The sequence below is a fragment of the Ictidomys tridecemlineatus genome, chromosome 13, assembly GCF_052094955.1.
Source record: "Ictidomys tridecemlineatus isolate mIctTri1 chromosome 13, mIctTri1.hap1, whole genome shotgun sequence".
In the NCBI taxonomy this organism is placed as follows: Eukaryota; Metazoa; Chordata; class Mammalia; order Rodentia; family Sciuridae; genus Ictidomys; species Ictidomys tridecemlineatus.
Genome location: NC_135489.1, coordinates 61021830 through 61043927, shown reverse-complemented (window position 1 = coordinate 61043927; position 22098 = coordinate 61021830). Strand labels below are relative to the sequence as shown.

At 37.2% G+C, this 22098-nt stretch overlaps 1 long non-coding RNA gene and 1 pseudogene across 7 annotated transcripts in view; one reads left to right on the top strand and one right to left on the bottom strand.

Annotated features, from left to right (window-relative positions):
* LOC120888390 (uncharacterized) overlaps positions 1 to 22098 on the bottom strand; it is a 132944-nt gene that overhangs the window by 55674 nt on the left and 55172 nt on the right. The gene's annotated exons all lie outside the window — the stretch shown is intronic.
* On the top strand, positions 15210 to 15843 carry LOC101975182 (ADP-ribosylation factor 1 pseudogene; annotated as a pseudogene).

Sequence of the window (22098 nt, the reverse complement as noted above, 5' to 3'; positions counted from 1 at the left end):
ACTGGTTACATATTTAAAATATTGATTACTCTCACAATATCACTATGAACATCAGATTAAACCCAAGGATAAATTAAATCAGTATTTTACTTTCAATGAGTGACATCACACTAGTTTTGTCTTCTAAGTTATGTTACATGGACCCCAAATTTATAATATTCTGCACATCCACTTTGGATTTAAATCCACATTATGTCTGACTACTAATAATGTACATAACATCATTCATTTTTGTCAATCAACCAACCAATTAACAAGTCTCAGAGACCCTGGTTGTCCTTTGGCTGTTTACTGACTCATGCATGAGGTCACTTATTGTCCCTTGCTGGGGAAACAAAGGCATAGTTTCTCCAGCCATGCCACCCCACCCTCATCAACAGGCCGTATGAGCATCCCTGCTATAAACACTATGGTGACCCTGAGGTCTCTGATGCTCACCACAGACAACCAAACTCTCCATACCTGCCTATTATAGTTGAGTTATGTGCCCCCAAATTCATATGTGGTCTCAACCACCAATACTTCAGAATGTGACTTGATTTGGCAATAGGTCCATTAAAGTAGTAATTAAGGTAATAAGGTCCTTATTATGATTAACTATAATCCATTCTGACTGGTGATATTTGAAAAAAAAAATATAGTCTGGGTAAGGGGTGGAATGCCAAAAAAAGACTGATATGTCTAGCAGTGTTAGTCTTCAAGAAAAAAAAGAAAGATAAAGAGCTTTGATTAAGAATAAATAAAGGTATGACCACTATGCCAGCATCACTGCAGACACTCATTATGGTTTGAATCCAGAATGTCCCCTAAAAAGCGAATACTCTGAAGGCTTGATCTCCAATGTAGTAGTATTTAGGGTGGTGCTATTAGAAAATAATAGAATCAAGAGGACTTTGACTTCATAAGTTGATTCACCCATTGATGGCTTTGTAATATGAATGAATTACTGGGAGGTGGTAGAAACTGTAAGAAGTGGGATCTAGTTAAGGGAGTAGGTCTTTGGGGGCGGGCCCTTGGGAATTATATCTTGTCATTAGCCTCTTACTGTCACTTTCTCTGCTTCCCAGCTGCCTGGAGGTGAGCATATTTTCTCCACCAAGCACTTCTGCCATGATGTTCTGCCTCTACCTTAGGCATAAAGGAATGTAGCTGGCCAACCACAGAATAATACCTCTGTAACTAAGAAGATATTTTCTCAGATATTTTGTCAAAGTAATGAAAAGCTAAGATAATATAAAAGGGAATAATATACCCAGAAGAGGAAGATAAAATCATTAGTAAATGTAAAAAATTAAATCCCACAAGAGGAGTTGACATGCAAATGATAAATAGTAAAGTATCATACATTATCAATATAACAGACAATCAAACTTCTAGGAGAAAAAAAACAAAGAATATTAAAAACCACCAGAAGAAAAAAGAACAAAATGACAGGAAAAAATATATACTTTTTCATAATCACCCTGAATGTAAATGTTTTTAATTTTCCATATAAAAGATACAGATTGGCTGAATGGATTAAAAAATAAGACCAGATATACATTCTTGGTTTGTGTATGTCTTTGTACATAAGGTACAAAGATATACACACACCAAAAGTGAAAGAATGGAAAATGATGTTCCGAACAAAGGGAATCCAAAAGCAAAAAAGGGAGTGGCTACATTTATAATTGACAAAACAGACTTTAAAATAAAATTAGAAGAGAAAAAAGATCACTATGTATTTATCAAGGGAACAATTCATCACAAAGACATAATTATTATAAATACATAAGCAATGTCTCAGAGCAATCAATTTTTAAAAACAACATAATTAGAGAGAAATAGAAACAGGCCACAATAAATACATTATCCAGATTTTTTAAAAAATTAGCAAAGAAACATTAGACTTACATTGTACTATAGACTGAATGGATTTAACAAACATCTACAAAATATTCCATGCAACAGTTGCAAAATATACATTATTTTATTCAGCATACACAAAAAAAGTTTTCCAAAATAGACTATCTATTAGGCCATGGAGCAAGTTGTACCAATTTTTTTAAATGAAATAAATTTTTATATTTTATCTGATCACAATGAAAAGAAACTAGAAATAACTGCAGAAATTACACAAACACATGGAGATTGAGCAACACAGTACTAAATGAACAGTAGATCATAGAAGAAATCAGAGGGGAAATTTTAAAATTCTTTGTATCAAATGATATAGAATCACAACTACCAGAACAGGAAAAATAGTACTAACAGACATGTTTATAGGAATGAATGCCTACATAAAAAATTTTAAAAAATAAAAAAATCAATAACATTGTGATTAATCATAATACAAAATGTTACAAAAACAAGAACAAACCAAATCCAAAATCCATAGAAGGAAAGACTCAGTAAGAATCAGAAAAGAAATAAATGAATTAGAGACTAAAAGAATAATAGAAAGCATCAATGAAACAGTTGGTTTGCTGAAATAATAATATTGACAAACCCTTAGCTAAACTGACAAAAAGAAAGAAGGCAAAAATAAACAAAATTACACCCCCCAAAAAACTAATTTTAACAGGTACAGTGAAATTCAAAAAATCAGTATGAAAATTTTTTGGGGGGTGGGGGCGGGGGTTGGAGGGTGGGACTATGCCTAATAAATTAGAAAATCTAGAAGAAATGGAAAAATTTCTGGACACATATGACTTGCCAAAATGGAACCAAGAAGATATAAAATACCCAAATAAATTAATGACAGGTATTAAGATTGAAGCAGTAATAAAATGTTTTGTTTAAAAGAAGGGGAACAACAACAACAAAAAAGAATGATCCTAGAACCAGAAGGAATCATTGCTGAATTTTACCTAATTTTTAAAGAATCCAATGCTACACAAACTAATTCATAAAACAGGAAAAGAAAGCTTTCAAACTCATTCTATGAAGCCAGTTTTATCTTGCTAACAAAACCTGTAAAGGACACAACAGAACAAGACAACTACAGACCAATATCTCTGATAAACATAGATATAAAAATCTTTGATAAAGTACTTTCAGATTAAATTTAATAGTGCATTAAAAAGACAGTATGCCATGACCAAGTTTGTTTCATTCCAATGATACAGGAATGGTTCAACACACAATTCAATAAATGTAATATAGCACTAAGTAAAATCAAGAATTAAAATCACATGATTATCTCAATTGATGCAAAAAAATCATTTGATAAAATTCAGCAACTCTTTATGATGAAAACCCTGAATAAACATAGTGAGATCATGTCTCAATACAGTGAAGGCTATATATTATGCTAAACTGAGAAAAGCCTAAAGTGCTTCCTATAAGATCAGGAAAAAGAGAAACTAGCAAATCAAATTAGCCCTGTTTGTTGATGATGATTGAATACCTAGAAATCTGGGGGGAAAAAACATCAAAAGTAAAACTGATAAATTCAATGAAGTAGGATTCAATATTAGCATGCATTTAAAAAAAATCAGTTGCTTATGCATGTACCAATAATGAATTATCTGAGAAAGAAATCAGGAAAACAATCTCATTCAAAAAAATGAAGGAGGAGGAGGAGGAAAAAAGGGAAGAGGAAGAGGAGGAAAAGAAGAAGCAGAAGAAATACTGAGGAATAAATCTAAGAATGTGAAAAGTTTTTACAATACAAATTACAAAATACTGAAGAAAGAGTTTGAAGAACACACTAGAAGTTAAAAACACCTATTATGTTCATGAATCGGGAGAATCAGTATTGTTAAAATGACCATACTACCCAAAGCAATCTACAATTCACTGCAATCCTCAACAAAACACCAATGAAATTCTTCTTAGAACAGAAACAAAAAATCAAAAATTCATATGTAAGCAATAAAGACCAAGAATAGTTATAGCAATTTTGAGCAAAAAGAGCAATACTAGATGCACCACAATACCTGAATTCAAATTATACCTGAGAGCCATAGTAACAACAACAGTATAGTATTGGCATAAAAAGAGGCAGGTACAGTAATAGAACAGGACAGAGAACTCAGAAAAAAATACACATTGCAACTGATTATCAACAAAGGTGCCAAAACATTCCAGAAAGAACAGACTTCTTCAACAAATGGTGCTGGGGAAACTGGCTATTCACATGTAGAACACTGAAACTAGATTTCTCTCTTACCCTGTACAAAAATCAACTCAGGATTAAAGACCTTAATGTAAGATGAGTCCTTCAAAACTACTAGAAAGAACATGGAGGAAACACTTCAAGATTATGGCATAAGCAAATATTTCCAAGTTACGTCTCTAACAGCACAGGAAATCAGAATAAGAATGAACAAACAGGATTGCACAGAATTAAAAAACTTCTGCACGGCTAAGACTACAATCAGCACAGTGAAAGACAAAAAAGAGAATAAGAGACAATCTTTGGTAGCTATTCATCTGACAGAGGATGAATATGGGAAAAACTTAACAATCAAAAAGCAAGTAATATAATAAAAATGGACAAGTGACTGAATAGACACTTCTCAAAAGAAGAAATGCAAATTGCCAATAAGTATATGTGAAAAAGCTAAACATCTTTAGCCATTACAGAAATACAAATCAAACATACCAAACCAGTTGGGTAAGATGGTTATTCCAGTTGGAATAGTTATTATTAAAAAAAAAAAAAACAGTAACAAAGAAAGTGATTGAAGGTAAGGATGTGGAATAAACGGAACCATATACAATGTTGGTAAGAATGTAAATTAGTACAATATCTATAGAAAACAGTATGGATGTTCCTTAGAAAATCAAAATAGAATTACCATGTGACCCATCTATAGCACTGCTGGGTATTTATTCAAAGGAAATGAAATCAGCAAATGAAAAAAGACACCTAAATGATCATGTTTATAGTGACACTATTCACAATAGGTAAGACATGGACTCAGCCAAGGTGCCCATCAACAGATGCATAAATAAAGCAAATATAGTATATATACATATATATATATATATATATATATATATATATATATATATATATATATATATATATATACATAATAGAGTATTATTCAGCCAAAGAAATATGAAATCCTATCATTTGTAGGAAAACAGATAGAAGAGGATCTTGTTAAATGAAATAATTCAGATACAGTAAGGCAACTATTGCATGTTTTCTCTCATATGTGGAAATTAAAAACCAAAAAAGATATTTAGAAAGAAGGATCATTTGGGCCCAGGAAGCAGGCAGCAGGGAGAGGGGAAAATGAGCAAGGGTAGAAAAAAGATCAATGCATGATATGTACATGTATGGAAATGACACAATGAAACACATTAATTTATACAGCTAGCATGTGATAATAATAAATAAATATATTAACATATGTACATACAAAAAAGAGATTAGGACAAAGACACACAATAGGGAAGACCAGGTGAGGACATAGGGAGGTGATGGCATACACAATTCCATGAAAGAATTCTGAGAAGAAAACATCCTAACAACATCTGGATCTCAGCTTTACAACCTCCAGAACTTTGAGTCAATAATTTCTATTGTTCAATCAACTCTGTCATGGCATGTTGTTATGGCAGCCCAAGTTATTACATACCCCTTTCTACAGAGAGGAAGAGAAGGTGGACTCTGCCTTCTCCCATGGCAACCCTTGACCCTATGTACCAGTTTGCATCCAGAATGTTGTCCCAAGGCCTACATGTTAAGAGGCTTTGTCCTCAGCTGGGCACTGTTAGGAAGTCGTAGAACCTTTGAGAGGTATACTTTAGTGAGAAGAAGTTAGACTATTTGGGATGTTTGCTTGAAGAAGATATTGCAACCTCAGGACTGTTCTTTCTCTCTTTGCTTTCCAGCCACCACGAGGTAAGCAGCATTGTACTACCACACACTTCCTGCCATTATGCAATGTGCTTCCATAATCCCAAAGCAATAGGGTCAAGTGACCATAGAGTGAAACATTTGAACCTGTGAGCCAAAATAAGCTTTTCTTCTTTTCAGGTTGATTATTCCAGATCTTTTTTCACAGAAATGGAAAGCTGACTAATACTCTCCATAGCTCCTATATTACTATCCATGTCCTTCGCTTGCTTTATATAATTTTATAACTTCTCATAAAACTTTGATAAAGCAAATGAAGAATTTTAGAATCATCCCTCATACCCTTCACCAGACACAGTTCCCTCAAGCAGTCAGCATCCAATAAATTTTTATATGATAAATGAGGGAATAAAGAAATGACTACATAAATAGTATAGTAGTAATGAGAATCAAACTTGGGGAAAAAATACAGATCTGTTCTTAAACCCTAGATCAATATATAATAGCTTGGGCTTGGGTGTGGAAGGATGCTCTGAATGAACAGCAAACCAGTGGGTTAGTCCCCAGTTTTCTAGACAAATATTTTGTTAATATTTTATTTCTTTTGTGTAAATTTAAGAAATACCCAAATGGCAACTATATGATTGTCTTGCACCTATATTTTACTGAATGCTTTTTGTCTGTACTTTATGCTAACCTTGGCTGCAAATTTTACTACTTTTATCATCAGGTGAGAAAAGAGGGAAAATACAATATGCAAACTACATTTCCAAGTTAAGAGTAAATTATTAAGTTGCAGTGCATTGTACAAAAGAAGGTTCCACAGGGAAGCAGAGAAAAGTGGAGGGAGAACTAAGTCATCCTAGGGTATGGGGAAGACAGGACATCTGCACCCAGCAGTGACAGTGTGTCCCACACTGAAGGTCATGTCAGCATCAGAAATAGCACTATCAGTCACAGTACATTACTGTTGTTGACTTGAACATCATTACTTTTTTAACTGCTGACTCTGAAGCAGTAATTGGCTAACCTCTGAAAATCTAAAGGTAAATAAATCTCCATTCAAGTCCTCCTTTGAAGTCAACTGTATCATAAAGAACATTATGGAGGTTTTCTGTTAAAAAAAATCTGTTCAAACAGAAGTGTGGAAGATAAAAAGCTGCATTCACTTTCAGTGTGGCTCTTACAATATGTCACTCTGACGTTGAGTCAGGGAGAAAGACACTATATGCACATCTATACACTTTAATCCACATCCCAATTCTGTCTTTGGGGTTCCAGGAAAAGGCAGGAAATGCAAGAACTTGACTTCCAAGGGAGGCTGGAGTCTGTAATGCACTACACTGACTTTGTTTCCTGGAAAGCCCTGAGACAGAAAAAGGGATCAAAATATCTGTGAAATGCTGTTTCCTCATCAATGCAAAATGCCTTGTTCACCTTGTTAATATTTAAAAGGTGCTAGTGTTTAAGCAGATGTGACTCCCTCTTCCTAGTCCTTGAATTAGTAACCACTGTCCAAGCTCCCTTATTTCCAGGATGGTTTAAATTTCATCAGCACCATTAAACCAGTCATATACATACTACTCTTAAAGTCTTACTTTTAGAAAGTAGTTCATCCCCTAGTCCCTTTCACTAATCTTCAAGCATAGGAACAGAAACACAGAAACCCACATTCCCTGGCCCTGGAATAATAAAAGTCCAGAGCCAATATGGATATAGAAAACAGGGTACTAAATGCCTCTGGGATTGACCTATTCTTATCATCTGTGTTGTTTAAAGAACTGCATCCTTAGAATAATGCTGAAATAAAGCATTTCTAAAACACAATATTAAGTGGGAGGTTTTTACTGCTTAGTTTTACCTCCTGTTGGAAATATTAAACCAAGAAAGAAGACAGGTTTCCCTTACTCAGCAGAAAGTGAATAGCTCAGGTTTCTCAGTACTGCTCCCTTCCCAATCAGGAGGAACACATTTTATAAGACATTTGGAAATATAATATTTGCTTGCAAACAGGTTTTAAATAGAGAAAAACCAGAAAAAGAAATTTCAATGGCTTCAAGACCATATATTTAAAATAATGTATGCATATTGAAAACAATGCTAGAAACATTGCAAATAAAAGTGCATGTAGCTTAACATATAGCCATAAATATATTTTCTAAAAAATGAACTAGGTCCCCATATTTGACAAATTATGCAAAAGAATAAAATACGTGGTATTTAGCATTATAAAATACAATGCCTTAAAAAGTGTTTAATAGTATGCCCATCTTATGGGCAACTTGAAGGAATTAAACAAATCAGTGAACTATATAGATTCATACAGTTTTGAGGACATTTTAACAATTCAGATAATAGCATTTTCCCATTAGCTTCCTCTATATATTGAATATAGTTAAAACATAAAATAGGATATTTGGACAAAATTTAGGAAACTTTCTCATTGTGAAATGCCATTCACTGTAAATAATGCGATTTTGCATTTAGTACAACATTAAAATGCTCTAAAAGGTAGGAAATTTATTTCACTTACCATCTGGATCAATCTGGGGTGGATTTGGAGAGTTCCTTTGATCAATAAGGCCCTTCTCAGAGCCCTAATCCATTATACTCATATCCTCAGCACCTCACCAAACACAATGTCCTGTTGGTGCCATGCATGACATGAATTCATCACCATCAATTATGTTTGCCTTATTTCCCAGAAGATTTAAAATCTATCTATGACTAGTTCGGTTCTAGCAAATGAAAGGCACTCAATGGCACTGGTGCAGGACTGATGTTCCTTGACTTTCAATGGGGATATGCCCCTAATGAATCCACTGTACACTGAAAAAATGGTGACTCTAAAGGCATTTAATACACCTCACGCACCAAACACAGTGTATCAACTCAAGACACTGAAGAGAGAGTATCTATTGGTTCCCCATGAGATGCATGAATGACTAAGCTGGGCTCACTGCCATTGCCCAGCATTCTTTTGCCTAAGCTATTATAACAATTTATATTTTGATGAACAGCTTCTTTGTTTCTGGGGACTTGGAGTTTGATATTTCCTACACAGAGGATTCTACATGGTTGGCCCCTTCGTAAAGCCCTGGTCTCTCAGGCTTGGGATAATATCCTGATTCCCAACATTTTGTGTTTGTCCACACAGGTCACTGCTGGAGGATCTGAGCATGTCCCATTGCAGCTCCACTGGGAGAGGAATCTGGGGAGCTAGCATATAGTTTCCTCCACATCTTTCCCTGGCTGATCAGGTTGTGTACTCTATAGTTGTAAAACTCATGTGAGTCTCCTGATGACTCACTGAACCTGGAGGTGGTCTTGGAAACTCCTGACACAAGACCTATTAAATGCAACTTTCAGAGGCAAAGATTCAGAATTGAAAGAGCCTAATACAAGCTCTACCTTGGTGAGAAAAACACACAGCTAGCTCTGCATCACCACCCTTTCTTTCACCTTACACAGATGGCCCTTTCTTTTTTTTTCCCCCCCAAGAACAGTATTCTACAAGAGACAATCAAAAAGGATCCTAAATGCTATCAGTTGGCCAACTTTTCCTGATTTATGCTGAGTTAAAAAAATAACATATAAAGTATATGTATTAAAAAGTGATAGTTTTTTGTTCCAAAGCACTGGTAGTTATTAGCATATCATCTAGTTAAAACAAACTTTTCACATCTCATTTTTTTAACAGACAAAAAAAAAAGTACTGGATTTCTTGTGAGTAGGTTTAGATGTTACTGTTCTCTGTCTCATGATCCTGGTCTATTGCAACCTAAAACATGATTGTGGTGATACTGCATTAAAATGACTACCCTGTCCTAAGAGGATTCTTTCCCTGCATTTCCACACTTTGAGTAACAAGCACAGGGCAGAGGAAGGTTCTTGGAATGCTTGTACCTCCAGAGAACTAGGGCATTTCTATGTCTTTCTCAACATGTTGCTCCTTTGGCTAGTTCACTGCTCCTCAGAATGACCTATTGTGCTTACTATAAAGTATGCAAATAAATGAATGCACTGATACTTTTACTAACTGTAAGGCTTTGGTAGACTAGTGTAGGCAATATATGGTAGGACTAATTCTTAAATTTATCCTACACTGTGCTTTTAAGGGCAACGTACTGACAATCACCAAGTTTGTTAGCATTTATTAAAAAACATAGTCATTTCAGAGTGGTGGTCCTACCTCTGCATTCAAAGAAAGTGTTCATTGAAAAATATTTAGCCAGTCCTGGGGTTGTGGCTCAGTGGTGGCATGCTTGCCTAGCATGCATGGGGCACTGGGTTCAATTCTCAGCACCACATAAAAACAAACAAACAAATAAATAAATAAAGGTCCATCAACAACGAAAAAAATATTTAAAAAAAATATTTAGCCAAACATTAAAAAAAAGTCAAGATGAAATTACTATTTTTTCTAATTCTGTATCTAAAGCTAATCTTGTAGTTTTAGTAATCAAATAAAGATTTTTTTCTTAGCATTTTTTTTATTGGTTGTTCAAAACATTACAAAGCTCTTGACATATCATGTTTCATACATTTGATTCAAGTGAGTTGTGAACTCCCATTTTTACCCCAAATACAGATTGCAGAATCACATTGTTTACACATCCACGTTTTTACATAATGCTGTATTAGTGACTGTTGTATTCTGCTTTTTTCTTAGCATTTTAAATTTGAGTTTTCACCTGGTTGATTATAGGCTTAAACAGATAAACAAAGGATTATAAAAGAAGAGTCTGGAGGTCCTTCAGACAAATAAACCAGGCACAGGAGACAAATAAAGCATAATCTCACTCATAGGTGAAATCTTAAAAAGTTGATCTCTTAGAAATTGAGGGGAGAAAAATGATTACCTGAGCCAGGGAGAGTAGGGTTAGATGTGAGAAAGGTTGTTCAACAGATACAAAGTCAAATTTAATTAAATTTAAATGGAAAAAATAAGCTCTGGTGTTCTATTGAAGGATTCAGTGACTATGGTAAAAAATATCATAGACTTCAAGATAGCTAGAAAAGGGGATTTTTGATTGGTTTACAACAAAGACATGATAAATGTTGGAAATGATGGATATGTCAATTACCTTGGTATGCATGTATGTATGTATGTATTGGTACTGGGAATTTAAACCACGGGCACTTAGCCACATCCCCAGCCCTTTTAATTAATTAATTAATTAATTTACTTTGAGACAGGATTACAAAAGAAGAGGCCGGATGTCACTAAGTCTTGCTAAGTTGCTTAGGGCCTCACTACCTTGCTGAGGCTGGCTTTGAATTTGCCGTCCTTCTGCCTCAGCCTCCCAAGCCACTGGGATTGCAGGTGTTGCCACCACACCCAGAAATTACCTTGTTTTGATCTTTACAGTGTATATACATGTGTGAAAATATCATACTCTACCTCACAAGTATGTACAATTATCACATGCCAATAAAAATAAAATAAACTTTATTTCAAAAAAGCTATTATGTCACTTTAAGAAACAGAAAGGAAGAAAGAAGAAAGGAAAAAAGGAAGGAAGATTATACAGATTAACAAAATCCACTTTCTAATTCCTGGGGAAATCACAATGTATGATTTGTAGTACACAGGAAAATGGTCACTCTGTCTCCAGATGTCCCTTTGCTTCTTCCCTATAGTGTCTGAGGGGCTATGATGATGTTAAAATCTTGATTTACCTGAGTCTTAAAAGCTATTTAATCTTTATAAGTCTTTAGTTGAAATGGGCAGGGCATCTCACAGGTTAGGGTCTCACATCCATGTGCCCTTCCACAGGTATTCACATAATGACCAACCTGGACAGGTGCTAACTGGGCTGCAGAGCCTGGGCAAGCATAGAAGGTGCAGCTGCTTTCCTAGAGGAGCTTGCTTTCCTAGAGGAGCTTATGTTCAAGCATCCTTTACTCTCACCTGAGACCAGTTGACATCATACATCAGTAAAAAGGACTCATCTCTGTGGAAATGGGATGACAAAGGGCTTTCTATGACCCCTGTTCTATTTTGCCTCATGCTGTTTCTGTGGACAGAACATAAACTTTGCAGAAAGACTGTGTTGGGGTAAGTGCTTCTACACCAAGACTTTCTAAGATTGTGTTATGGTCTTACCATTTTTCACTTTTATTGCACAACTGTCTCATTTCTGGGTACATTTCAGAGAAAATTCTTAAGCAAGCATTCAGTTAAACCCATAAAAATGTGCTGAAGTGTGATCAAATTGTTATTTTAACAATTTATAATTATAGCTTTTAACATAAAAGCTGCTTCACACTTCACATGTCAGGCTTGTTAGGAGTCAGATAAATTCCTAAATGTGAGCAACCTCTATTGTATTTCTGTCCTGAGCTATTTTTCTTAAACATTTCTACAGTGGCTTTTAAGAGGTGACATTAAGGTAAAACTTTGATGGCTATCTTTTATTTTTATTTATTTATTTTTAAATTTTTATTGGTATGTTAGAATTACATAGACTGGTAGGTTTCATTGTTCACACAGTCATACATGTGCATAATTTGATCAGTTTCATTTCCCTGCATATCCTCTTTCATCTCCTCTTCCCTCCCCTTGATCCCCTTGCTCTATTTACTGATATCCCTATTTTCATGATTATTTGGTATTTTGAATACTTCAAGTATTATAGAAACAATGGAAGAAAAACCTCTTTTTATTCTCTTGCCTTGAAGAAGCTTTCTAGTTTATAATTTTGAGTGTGATGTGTTCTGAACCCAGCATAAAAGTGGTAGATGTTCCTGTGCAAGGTTGGCATTTTTCCTTCACTGTCCACTGCTCAGAGGTTCACTTTGGCCAACTAGTATCCTCTGTCTTCAGTTGCTCTGCCTTTCTTGTTGTTGAACTTGCCTCAGGCCCTGTGTGCCTTGGGTCTCTATTCAGATTCCTGGTTTCTAAGATGGACACATCGGAGCGCCCTGGACACCAGGAGAGCACCCACAAGGTCCTGTGATCATGACAGGAGAATAGGGGAACTGAGGATGGTGAGATTGCTCAGTGCTGCTGCCTAAAATTTTCCTACCCTGGGCAGTGCCCTGATTCTGAGGAGGCAGCAATGGATGCTCAGATATTAAGTTCCTCAAAGCTTTCTGCCATGTTTGAAGTCTGTATAAACTTAGGGAAACAGTGATGGGTTTTTTGTAGGGGGGAAATATATCTATATATATTTTAGAAAAATATACAGATAGAGAAATGTATATATTTAGCCAGAAGATCTAAGTGTTCCTGACCTGTCGTGACTTTAACTGTGTATTAATCTCTTAATCTCCTTCCTGGGTGAAATAGAGATGACCGTGATTTCCCTGACACCCGTCTCCTGCCCCCACCACCAGGGAAGATGGGATAGTGTTATACCCACTATATAAAAACACACATGACTACCACGGTCAAGTACTCATGGAATGAGACAAAGGAAGAACATTGTGAAAGAAGAAACAACAGCAGAAAGAGAAATGTTATCTCCTATAACAGTAATAAATGCACTTGAGTTTGAAAAGCACCAGACATTGGGTACTCCAGGGCCTGAGTCTCCACATGCTGCTGGTGGACCCCTAGGAACCTCAGTAGAGTACTGGGTTCACCATCAGCTAACAGAAAACAGTTCACCTCCCTAATTTATAGGGAACTAAGGTGGGTATGTTTTGGAATTGTGCTGAGTAATATGGGAGTAAGGTTTAATACCTCTTGGTCTGTGCAAGAAAAATAAGGTGGAGACTAAAAAAAAAAAAAAAAAAGCTAATATTGGCAGGAAATGAGTATTTTAATTCCAAATAAATGGAGTTTGGGAAGGCTAGATGTTTTCTTAGATAGTCTTTCTAGAAGATTTTTCTGATTCCCAGATATCAAGTAAGGTATCAATCAGGAAGCCAGTCTCCTGGACACTGGCTCCCATGGCTCAGGTTCTCTCTGCCACATTTTTACTTCCCACATTTTTCCCTTGGTGATCATGATCATCAGCTACAGTTTATGGCTACTAAAATCCTACTGTGTAAAAAAAAAAAAAAGCACTAAAGAGGAATTGACACATCAAGTAATTTAAGCAGAAGGAATTTTTCTGCTACCTTCTTTTAAAATACAAAATAATTTTAATAACATGTATTAAAAGAGGTGTTGAAGATATTCAGTCATGCATAAATGAATATGAAACTAAAACTGTGCACATGCCTCCCTTATGTCCTTTAGTGTTTACAGTTTACTAAAAGACCTTCTTTCTCCAAGCAAATGTAATTTCATTTACATAATTTTGGTATGTTTTATTAAAAAGACAATCAGACTTCCTATATCACTTTTTTATTACTATGAAGAGAGTTAGGTTTACCTTTGCTAAACACATACTTGTATATATTTTAAGTCTTAATTTACTAAATTAGATTAACTACAATACTATGGTATATCATAACACAGTCCTGCATCAGTACATGTTGGGGACATGTTCAGAGAGATGTGTCACAGAGTATTCCATCATTGTGCAGACATCACAGAGTGCATTTACACAAATGGATGATATCAGACAACTGTTTGATGTGACCACTTGATAAAATCAAAAGACCTGGTAAGCAGGAGCTGTATGAGGCTGCTGCCGACTTAACAGGTAATACGGTAAATTTTTTAAAATACAAGCAAAAGGAGCACACACTAAAATAATAATAAAAAGTATAGTATAGTAATTCTATAATCCAGTAACACAGTGATTATCATTCTTAAGCATTATGCTCTCTATATACTTGTATGTGCCACATTTTTATAGACTGTCAGAGCGGTAGCTTTGTTTACACCAGCAACACCACTGACATGTGAGAAATGCAATGCAGTACTCCAGCTACCACATTGTTAGGTGATAGGAATTTTTCAGCTCCCTTATAATCTTATGGAACCATGATAATGTACATGGTTCATCACTGCCAGAAACATCTTTTGCAGGGCATGATTGTCCCACGATGTAGACACTATCAGTGCAGCTTAAATGCGAACCTGTTCAAAAAGGATATAAGTGATCCACAATACTCTTTGGAGCTACAAAATTAATCATAAGTTTATCTAATCACCACTTTTCAGTCTTTTGTGAATTAAACATGAATTTTTGCTGTCATTTAGGAAAGTGAGAGAAAAGAAATTTGTGTCCAGCGAGGTAGATTAGTGCCACACTATGGCAACTCTTGAATACCAAAAGAAAGAGAGTCCATATCCCACAGCAAGGCAGAACTAAGGGAAGCTTTCAGGCTGTATGGACAGAGGAAGAATTGGTCCTCATAAAGGGATCCTTCAGAGGTGGGGACTGAAGGAAAGGCTTGCAGGGAGCAAGGCAGGGTGAGGGGGTGGTTTATAAAAAGAGAATAGGACATTGCTTTTAAATATAGTATCAGAAGATGAGATAATGAACAATCAAGAATGGGGGGCAGTCAGCGCTGCCATCTTGTGGGAGCCAAACCAACACTTGGCTCGGAGCAGCCGCTGCTGAGGTCTCTGTCCAGTGTCGCTTCCAACCACCCACAAGGATGGGGAATATCTTTGCAAACCTCTTCAAGGGCCTTTTTGGCAAAAAAAGAAATGTGCATCCTCATGGTGGGCCTGGATGCTGCAGGGAAGAAGACGATTCTGTACAAACTGAAGCTGGGTGAAATTGTGACCACCATTCCCACCATAGGTTTTAATGTGGAGACCGTTGAGTACAAGAACATCAGCTCTGTGGGACATGGGTGGCCAAGACAAGATCCGACCACTATGGCGCCACTACTTCCAGAACACCCACGGCTTGATTTTTGTGGTGGACAGCAATGACAGAGAGCATGTGAATGAGGCCCGCGAGGAGCTCATGAGGATGCTGGCTGAGGATGAGCTGCGGAACACTGTCCTCCTGGTGCATGCCAACAAGCAGGACCTCCCAAACACCATGAATGCTGCTGAAATCACAGACAAGCTGGGGCTGCACTCCCTACGTCACAGGAACTGGTACATTCAGGCCACCTGTGCCACCAGCAGTTTTGGGCTCTATGAAGGACTGGACTGGCAGTCCAGTCAGCTCCTAAACCAGAAGTAAACCAGAATCCCCCACCCCCTCACTTTCTCCTCTCCACCCTCGCTTTTCTCTCATGTGGCAAACATGCGACTCTGTGGTCCTGAGTGCCAGAAGCTGTCTCCATGGGTTGGTTAGTGTGCATCGCACTGTGCTATACATGTGCAGACACAGCCTGCAGCCAGGTTTTTATTAAATGTAAATAGTTTCTGTTTCCACTGAGGCAGTTTCTGGTACTCCTATGCAATATTACTCAGCTTTTTTTATTGTAAAAAGAGAATAAACTCACTGTCAGTACTGAGGAGGGATTTAGGCATGTGGGCACCTGGGCTCCAGGAGCTCCTGGGCTGTAGATTGGTGTTGGGATCCATTTGGTGGTTGGTTTTTAACCCAAACTCAGTGCATTTTTTAAAATAGTTAAAAATACAATATAAGGAGAACACTTGAACACACAGAAGGGAGACTATGCCTAGTGTACAGCCTGCATGCTGGTCCATCAGATCAGCTGTTCCTCTGTGGGAACACATGACCGTGACACAAACCGCCATCCACTGCATGGTCCCAGTAGAGACCCCGTGACTCACCTGTCTTTGGGTCACTTGCATTCCATAGCGTTGTGCTTGTACTTGTGCTCACACAGTCACCTGGGGGTGGGCTGGGAGAGCCATTGCAGGGGACACGGCCCAAACGCGCCCTTTATTGGCGTGTGGCCAGAGCAGTAGCCCACGTTCCCAGCATCCACTCACTCTTGCATCTGCTCAGCCCACTGGTAGGAGGTCTGGATCTCACCAGAGTGAGTGCGTGCAAGCTGGGAGGGTTGGTCCACTCCAGACCCACAGGTCCCAGAGCACCCCCATCTCCATGTGTGAAGTAGCTTCCTTTCTCAGCCTGCAAGTGTCCAATTTACCATCAAAAAAGATGACCTTTACTTTTTTCTTTTGTATTTTGATAAACACTGAAGAAGCTGTAGCTGTTAAATTTATCTTGGGGAAACCTCAGAACTGGTTTATTTGGTGTCCTGGAACCTCTTAATGCTTTCAATACATGATTAGTAATCAACTGTTTTGTATACTTTTTTCAGTTTTCATTTTGACAAGCACTATAATTATAGTTATTAGAATAAACTCTCTTAACTGTTAAAAAAAAGAAGGGTGGCAACAGAGACTCTTTCATTTGGAATTCAATTCTGTGAAGCTTCTACAGTTCCAAGTTGGGTTAGTTCCTGGAGCACAACCGCATTTTTGTGTTACCTTCTTTCCTAAACAGCCAAAAATTATATCAAAGTTGTGTTAACCACTCTTCCTCCTGAGGGAGGATGCAGGCCAGCCTGCTTTCTGCCTCCTCTGTGGATGGGTTCATCACCTGGGCCCTGCAGAGCTTGTCCAGGTCCCTGAGCCCCTGGTCCTTCCCCCAACCTATCAGAATGGTGAGCCAGGATCTCCTGCTCAGTAAAACCTGCATACCCCACTCCAGGTCTCTGCTGGGAAGACATGTGACCAGGACCTGAGAAGCCACCCAACAGGGCCCCTGAATCCTAACTACAGTTACAGAAGCCTTGACCAGAGGCTTGTTAGTGGCACTGGGGTTTGACAACATTACCCAGCAGAAATGATCATGTAGCTGTGGCAGAAGGATTAACAAGTTTACAATCAGTCTGAGCAATTTAACAAGACTGTCTTAAAATAAAAAGGGCTGGGGATGTAGCTCAGTGGTGAAGCACTAGAGTCCTAGCACTAGGGCTGGATCCTCAGTGACTTCCACCCTCAATACTGGAATTTAAAAATAAATAAATAATAAAAGGAAAAGAAAAAAAAGATATAGATTATTTAGTGAGTCCGTGAAGTGGCCTCACTTAGCCCTGAGTGAAGCTCACAACCATAAACCCCTCAGGGAAAGTCGGACAGAAAATGTAAGTGTACAACATGAAAACAAGCACAGATGGGGAAGAGAAGGGTTTCAGGGTTGGGTAACTGAGCATCTTCAGTGCCCTTGAAGTCTTAATAGCAACATGTTCTGTCTCCAGCAGAATCTGGAGGAACTAAGCTGTCTCTCAATGGGGAGCAGAGCTGTCTGGAGGAAGCATGTTCAGTTAAGCCAGTCTACTAGTTCTCTGTAAAAGTGATATTAACCACATGCAGCCCCCAAAGCCTTCTTTGCACATGATAGTTGGACAAAGCAAAGATGCTTTTCATTCAGCAATGACTGGAATCTATATTTTTGTTTCCAGTTGAAAAACATGAAAAAGGCAAATAAAAAATATAGATTACTAAAATATACACAGTGTACTTTTTGCAACAGATCTGCTACTAAAACTATGATTTTAAAAATAAATAATGGCAATGATGTGGTAGACGAGTAAACTCCAGGCCCTTATCTCTCACAGAAACATTGAACAACTAGAACCACTAAAATAACTTTATAGGAGAGCAATGGAAATTTTAAAAGAAGCTGATTTTAAAATGGTAAGAATTTTTTCACATTTTTACTTGCCCCTGCCCTACCTTGCAGTTTAGGGGATATAGCAGCTCAATCCTCAGTTACTTCCACAACCCAGAGACAGCAGAGAATGATTTGCAACTCTGCCTGAGCAATTGATTCCTGAAGCACCAAACTTAAGAGCTCAAAAAGGCAGAAGTGGCTCAGAATAGGAGAAACCATTGGAAGTAATAGGTACAATTCATGAAAACCATTCTTATAGAAACTACAGATGCCTAAGGCAGGAGACCACTGACTGAGGAATATGATAGAATAGCTCAAAGTCCCTAGAAAAAGATGGGGTAGACTCCCAGGGAAATTCAAACAAGGTGGAAGCAGCTGTATATACGGAGTATTTAGGAAACAAGGCACGTGCAGGTCCTGAGATGACACACAAGCATGCAAAGGAGGCAAGAGAGACAAAGAGGTAGGGAAGTTATTACATAAGAGTTCTCAGAAGGCACAAGCCTTCAAGCAGGCTGGCTAGTGAGGACTTCTCATGAACAGAACTAGTGTGGTGGCTGTTTTCTTTAATGCTCAATTTTCAACAAACAAAGAAACAATAAAACTTGGTCTACTCAAAAGAACAAAATAAAGCTCCTGAAATCATAGGTTTTGGACTTACTAGAAAAAGTTGTTTTTCTTTTCTTTTTTGCTTTACTGAGGATGGGACACAGGTCCTCATTCATGCTAGGCCAGTATTCTAACCCAGTATTCTAACATGCCCATCCTTTTGGAATTTATTTTCAGTCAGATGTCACTAAGTTGGCCAGAATAAACTTGAACTTGCAATTCTCCTGAATCATTCTCTCACATAAACAGTGGCTAAAAGAGTCCATTTTCATTATACCTGCCCTACAAAAAAATGCTAAACAGAGTTCTTCAAGTTGAAATGAAAGGATACTAAAAAGTAACTCAAAGCCATATAAGAGTATAAAGTTCTCCAGTAAATGTAAGTACATGGTGCATTGTCCCTAAAGCAAAGAGGTTCAATGATACATTATGTCCCTGAATGTCCCCTCTCTGTTCCCAAAATACCTCACCAAGTTAAGGGAATAATGAAAGTAAGACTGAACTGGAAAGTCTGGATGCATACTATCTCAAAAGACACTGGCTTTCTCTTTTGCACACTGGAAACTGCAGCACACTAGTGCTATCTGTAGAAAGCTACTTTCTTGAATATACATCAGGACAGTTGCTCCTCAGGATCAAGTCAGGCTAAGCCTGCTAATGCTGATGACATCACTGCTTCTGCAGCCTAACGTACAAAAAAAAAAAAAAAAAAAAAAACCTTCTCTGAGTGGGGACAGACATGGAACAGAGAGCTTTGTGGAAAGGATATATATCACTTGTCCAGCCAGCCACCAATGAACAAAACACTGAGAGAGAAGTGCCATTAGCTAGAAAAGTACTGTGAGGGGCAGAAATGCTGTCAGCCTGTCAGCACTGAACTCTTCTTGGAGCAGTCACTGATCTCTCACAAGCTTTCTCCAGTGAACCAAATGTCTCCCATACTGTACTCAGTCACTTTCTTTGGTCTGTCTGCAACCCACCCCACTACCCTGGAATACTTGGGCTATAGATAAATTGGACATGGATAAATTTAAGACCAGTTACTATTGGAATTTTAGTTTATAGCTACAATTCATTTTTCTATAAGATTTGAAAGCCAAAGCCATAAAATAGCTATAAATCTATGTTGTTGAGTAAAAAAATATAATTTGTAACATCAATAATAAAAAATGAAGGAGGTAGTACTAAAGTTCACCTAGAACCTTCAGAGGAACACATCCCTGCCTGCACATTGCCTTTGGATATCTAACCTCCAGAACCATGAGAGAATAAATTTTTGTCAATTCACACCATCCAGTTTCTGGTACTTTGGTACAGGACCCCCTAGGAAACTGAGACAGAATTATTTCTATATATATTTCTATAATATATTTCTATAATGCAGCCACTATGCAAAACATGAAGATTAATTGCTCTAACTGACAGGCAGGTGTTTCAATAAAGCCTTGATATTAATGGAAGCTAATTGATTGTATACTCTTATTGATCTACTTTAAGGAGATATAGTTAATTAACCCTTTCCTTCATTACTTAGGGATGTACAGATTAACAATAGTACCATAGCAATTCTGTATTCACTTCTTTCTTTAAATATTTATTTTTTAGTTGTACACAATACCTTTATTTTTTGTTTATTTATTTTTATGTGGTGCTGAGGATCGAACCCAGGGCCTCGCACGTGCTAGGTGAGCACTCTACCGCTGAGCCACAACCCCAACCCCTGTATTCACTTCTTAGAATCTTTTTTTTGATAGCTCTCAAACTTCTTTGCAATATAGAATTGTATAGAATTCTTAAAATTCAAACTTCTGAAAAGAACAAACAAATGTAAAGTAGAAGACAGGAGCTCAAACCCAACAAACTTGCATCTGCCTGATTCACAGAAAATGTGATTTATTTTGAGCATTGCTCAGAGTGTTGAAGACATATTTTCAGGCCAAGTTCTGGCATTTTGTCTGCCTGCCCTTCTTTGTTTGCAGCTACTTTTAGAAAAGTGCCCTGATCTTTTAATAATTTTTTCAAAACTGTGCTCTCCCCCAGTTCTTAGCTGGGGAAGAGCTGTGTCCTTTCTTAAGGACAAAGTGAAAGGAAGACTTGCCAATCATCAATAACGCAGGGAGCAGAGGGTACCTAGGATATCAACAGAAGGTGAGCTTCATGCTGCTGTCCTGGAGCTGTCCTTGTAAGTATTTACAAAGACACCATATCTAGATACATCCCTAGAGGACTTGTCCTTTTATCTTTCAAGCAGAAATATATTTTTATTTATATCTGTTAAGACTATTTTTAACAAAACTATAAATAAGTAGAAGAAAACCAGTAGAGAAAAGAAAACGGGAGTGAGGAAGGGAGGAAAGGAGAAGTACTGGGGCCTGAATTGGAGCAAATTATATTTATGCTTGTATAATTATGTCAAAATGAACCCCAATATTATTTATAATGATAATGCACTAATTTAACTTAAAAAAAAAAAGGTAGCCGGGCACAGTGGCACACACCTGTAATCCCAGCAGATCAGGAGGCTAAAGCAGGAGGATCACGAATTCAAAGCCAGCCTCAGCAAAAGCGAGGTGCTAAGCAACTCAGGGAGACCCTGTCTCCAAATAAAACACAAAATATTGCTGAGATGTGACTCAATTGTACAGTGCCCCTGAGTTCAATCTCTTATACCAAAACAAAAACAATTTTTTTTTACATTGCGGTGGTTTTTATTTTTATGTATATTATCAAAGAGCTTTAATTAGGAATATATTCACTGTAGAGATAAATTATTTAGATTGTATTGATATGAAGGAATCTAAGACTAAATCATCATTGAACTAATGATTTCAAAAAGCAATGAGTTTTTTAAGTGTATAAACTTAATTTAATTTTAATTTATTAAATTTTGTAAAAGAGTAGAAATAATATGTTTTCTAGCCATTATCACATACATGTTATATATGACAAAATTTATGTCAAAGGTATATTTTGAAGGAAGAGATCAACATGGAAGACCCAGAAAAAAGAAAATAACTGAAAGTGCTTTAGATGCAGAAAGGAAAGCTTAGGCAGGAAGCTATAATTCTGCCAATCCAGAAAACTATCCAGAGAGTGACAGGATTTTAGAAACCATCCCAGGACACAGGAGACTAGGCTCAGTGAAGATCATATGGGTTCCCTGGACCTCCCTAAGTAATGACCCAGAGTGCAACATGTGCTGACGCATACAGCAGGGTGCTCCACAGTAGA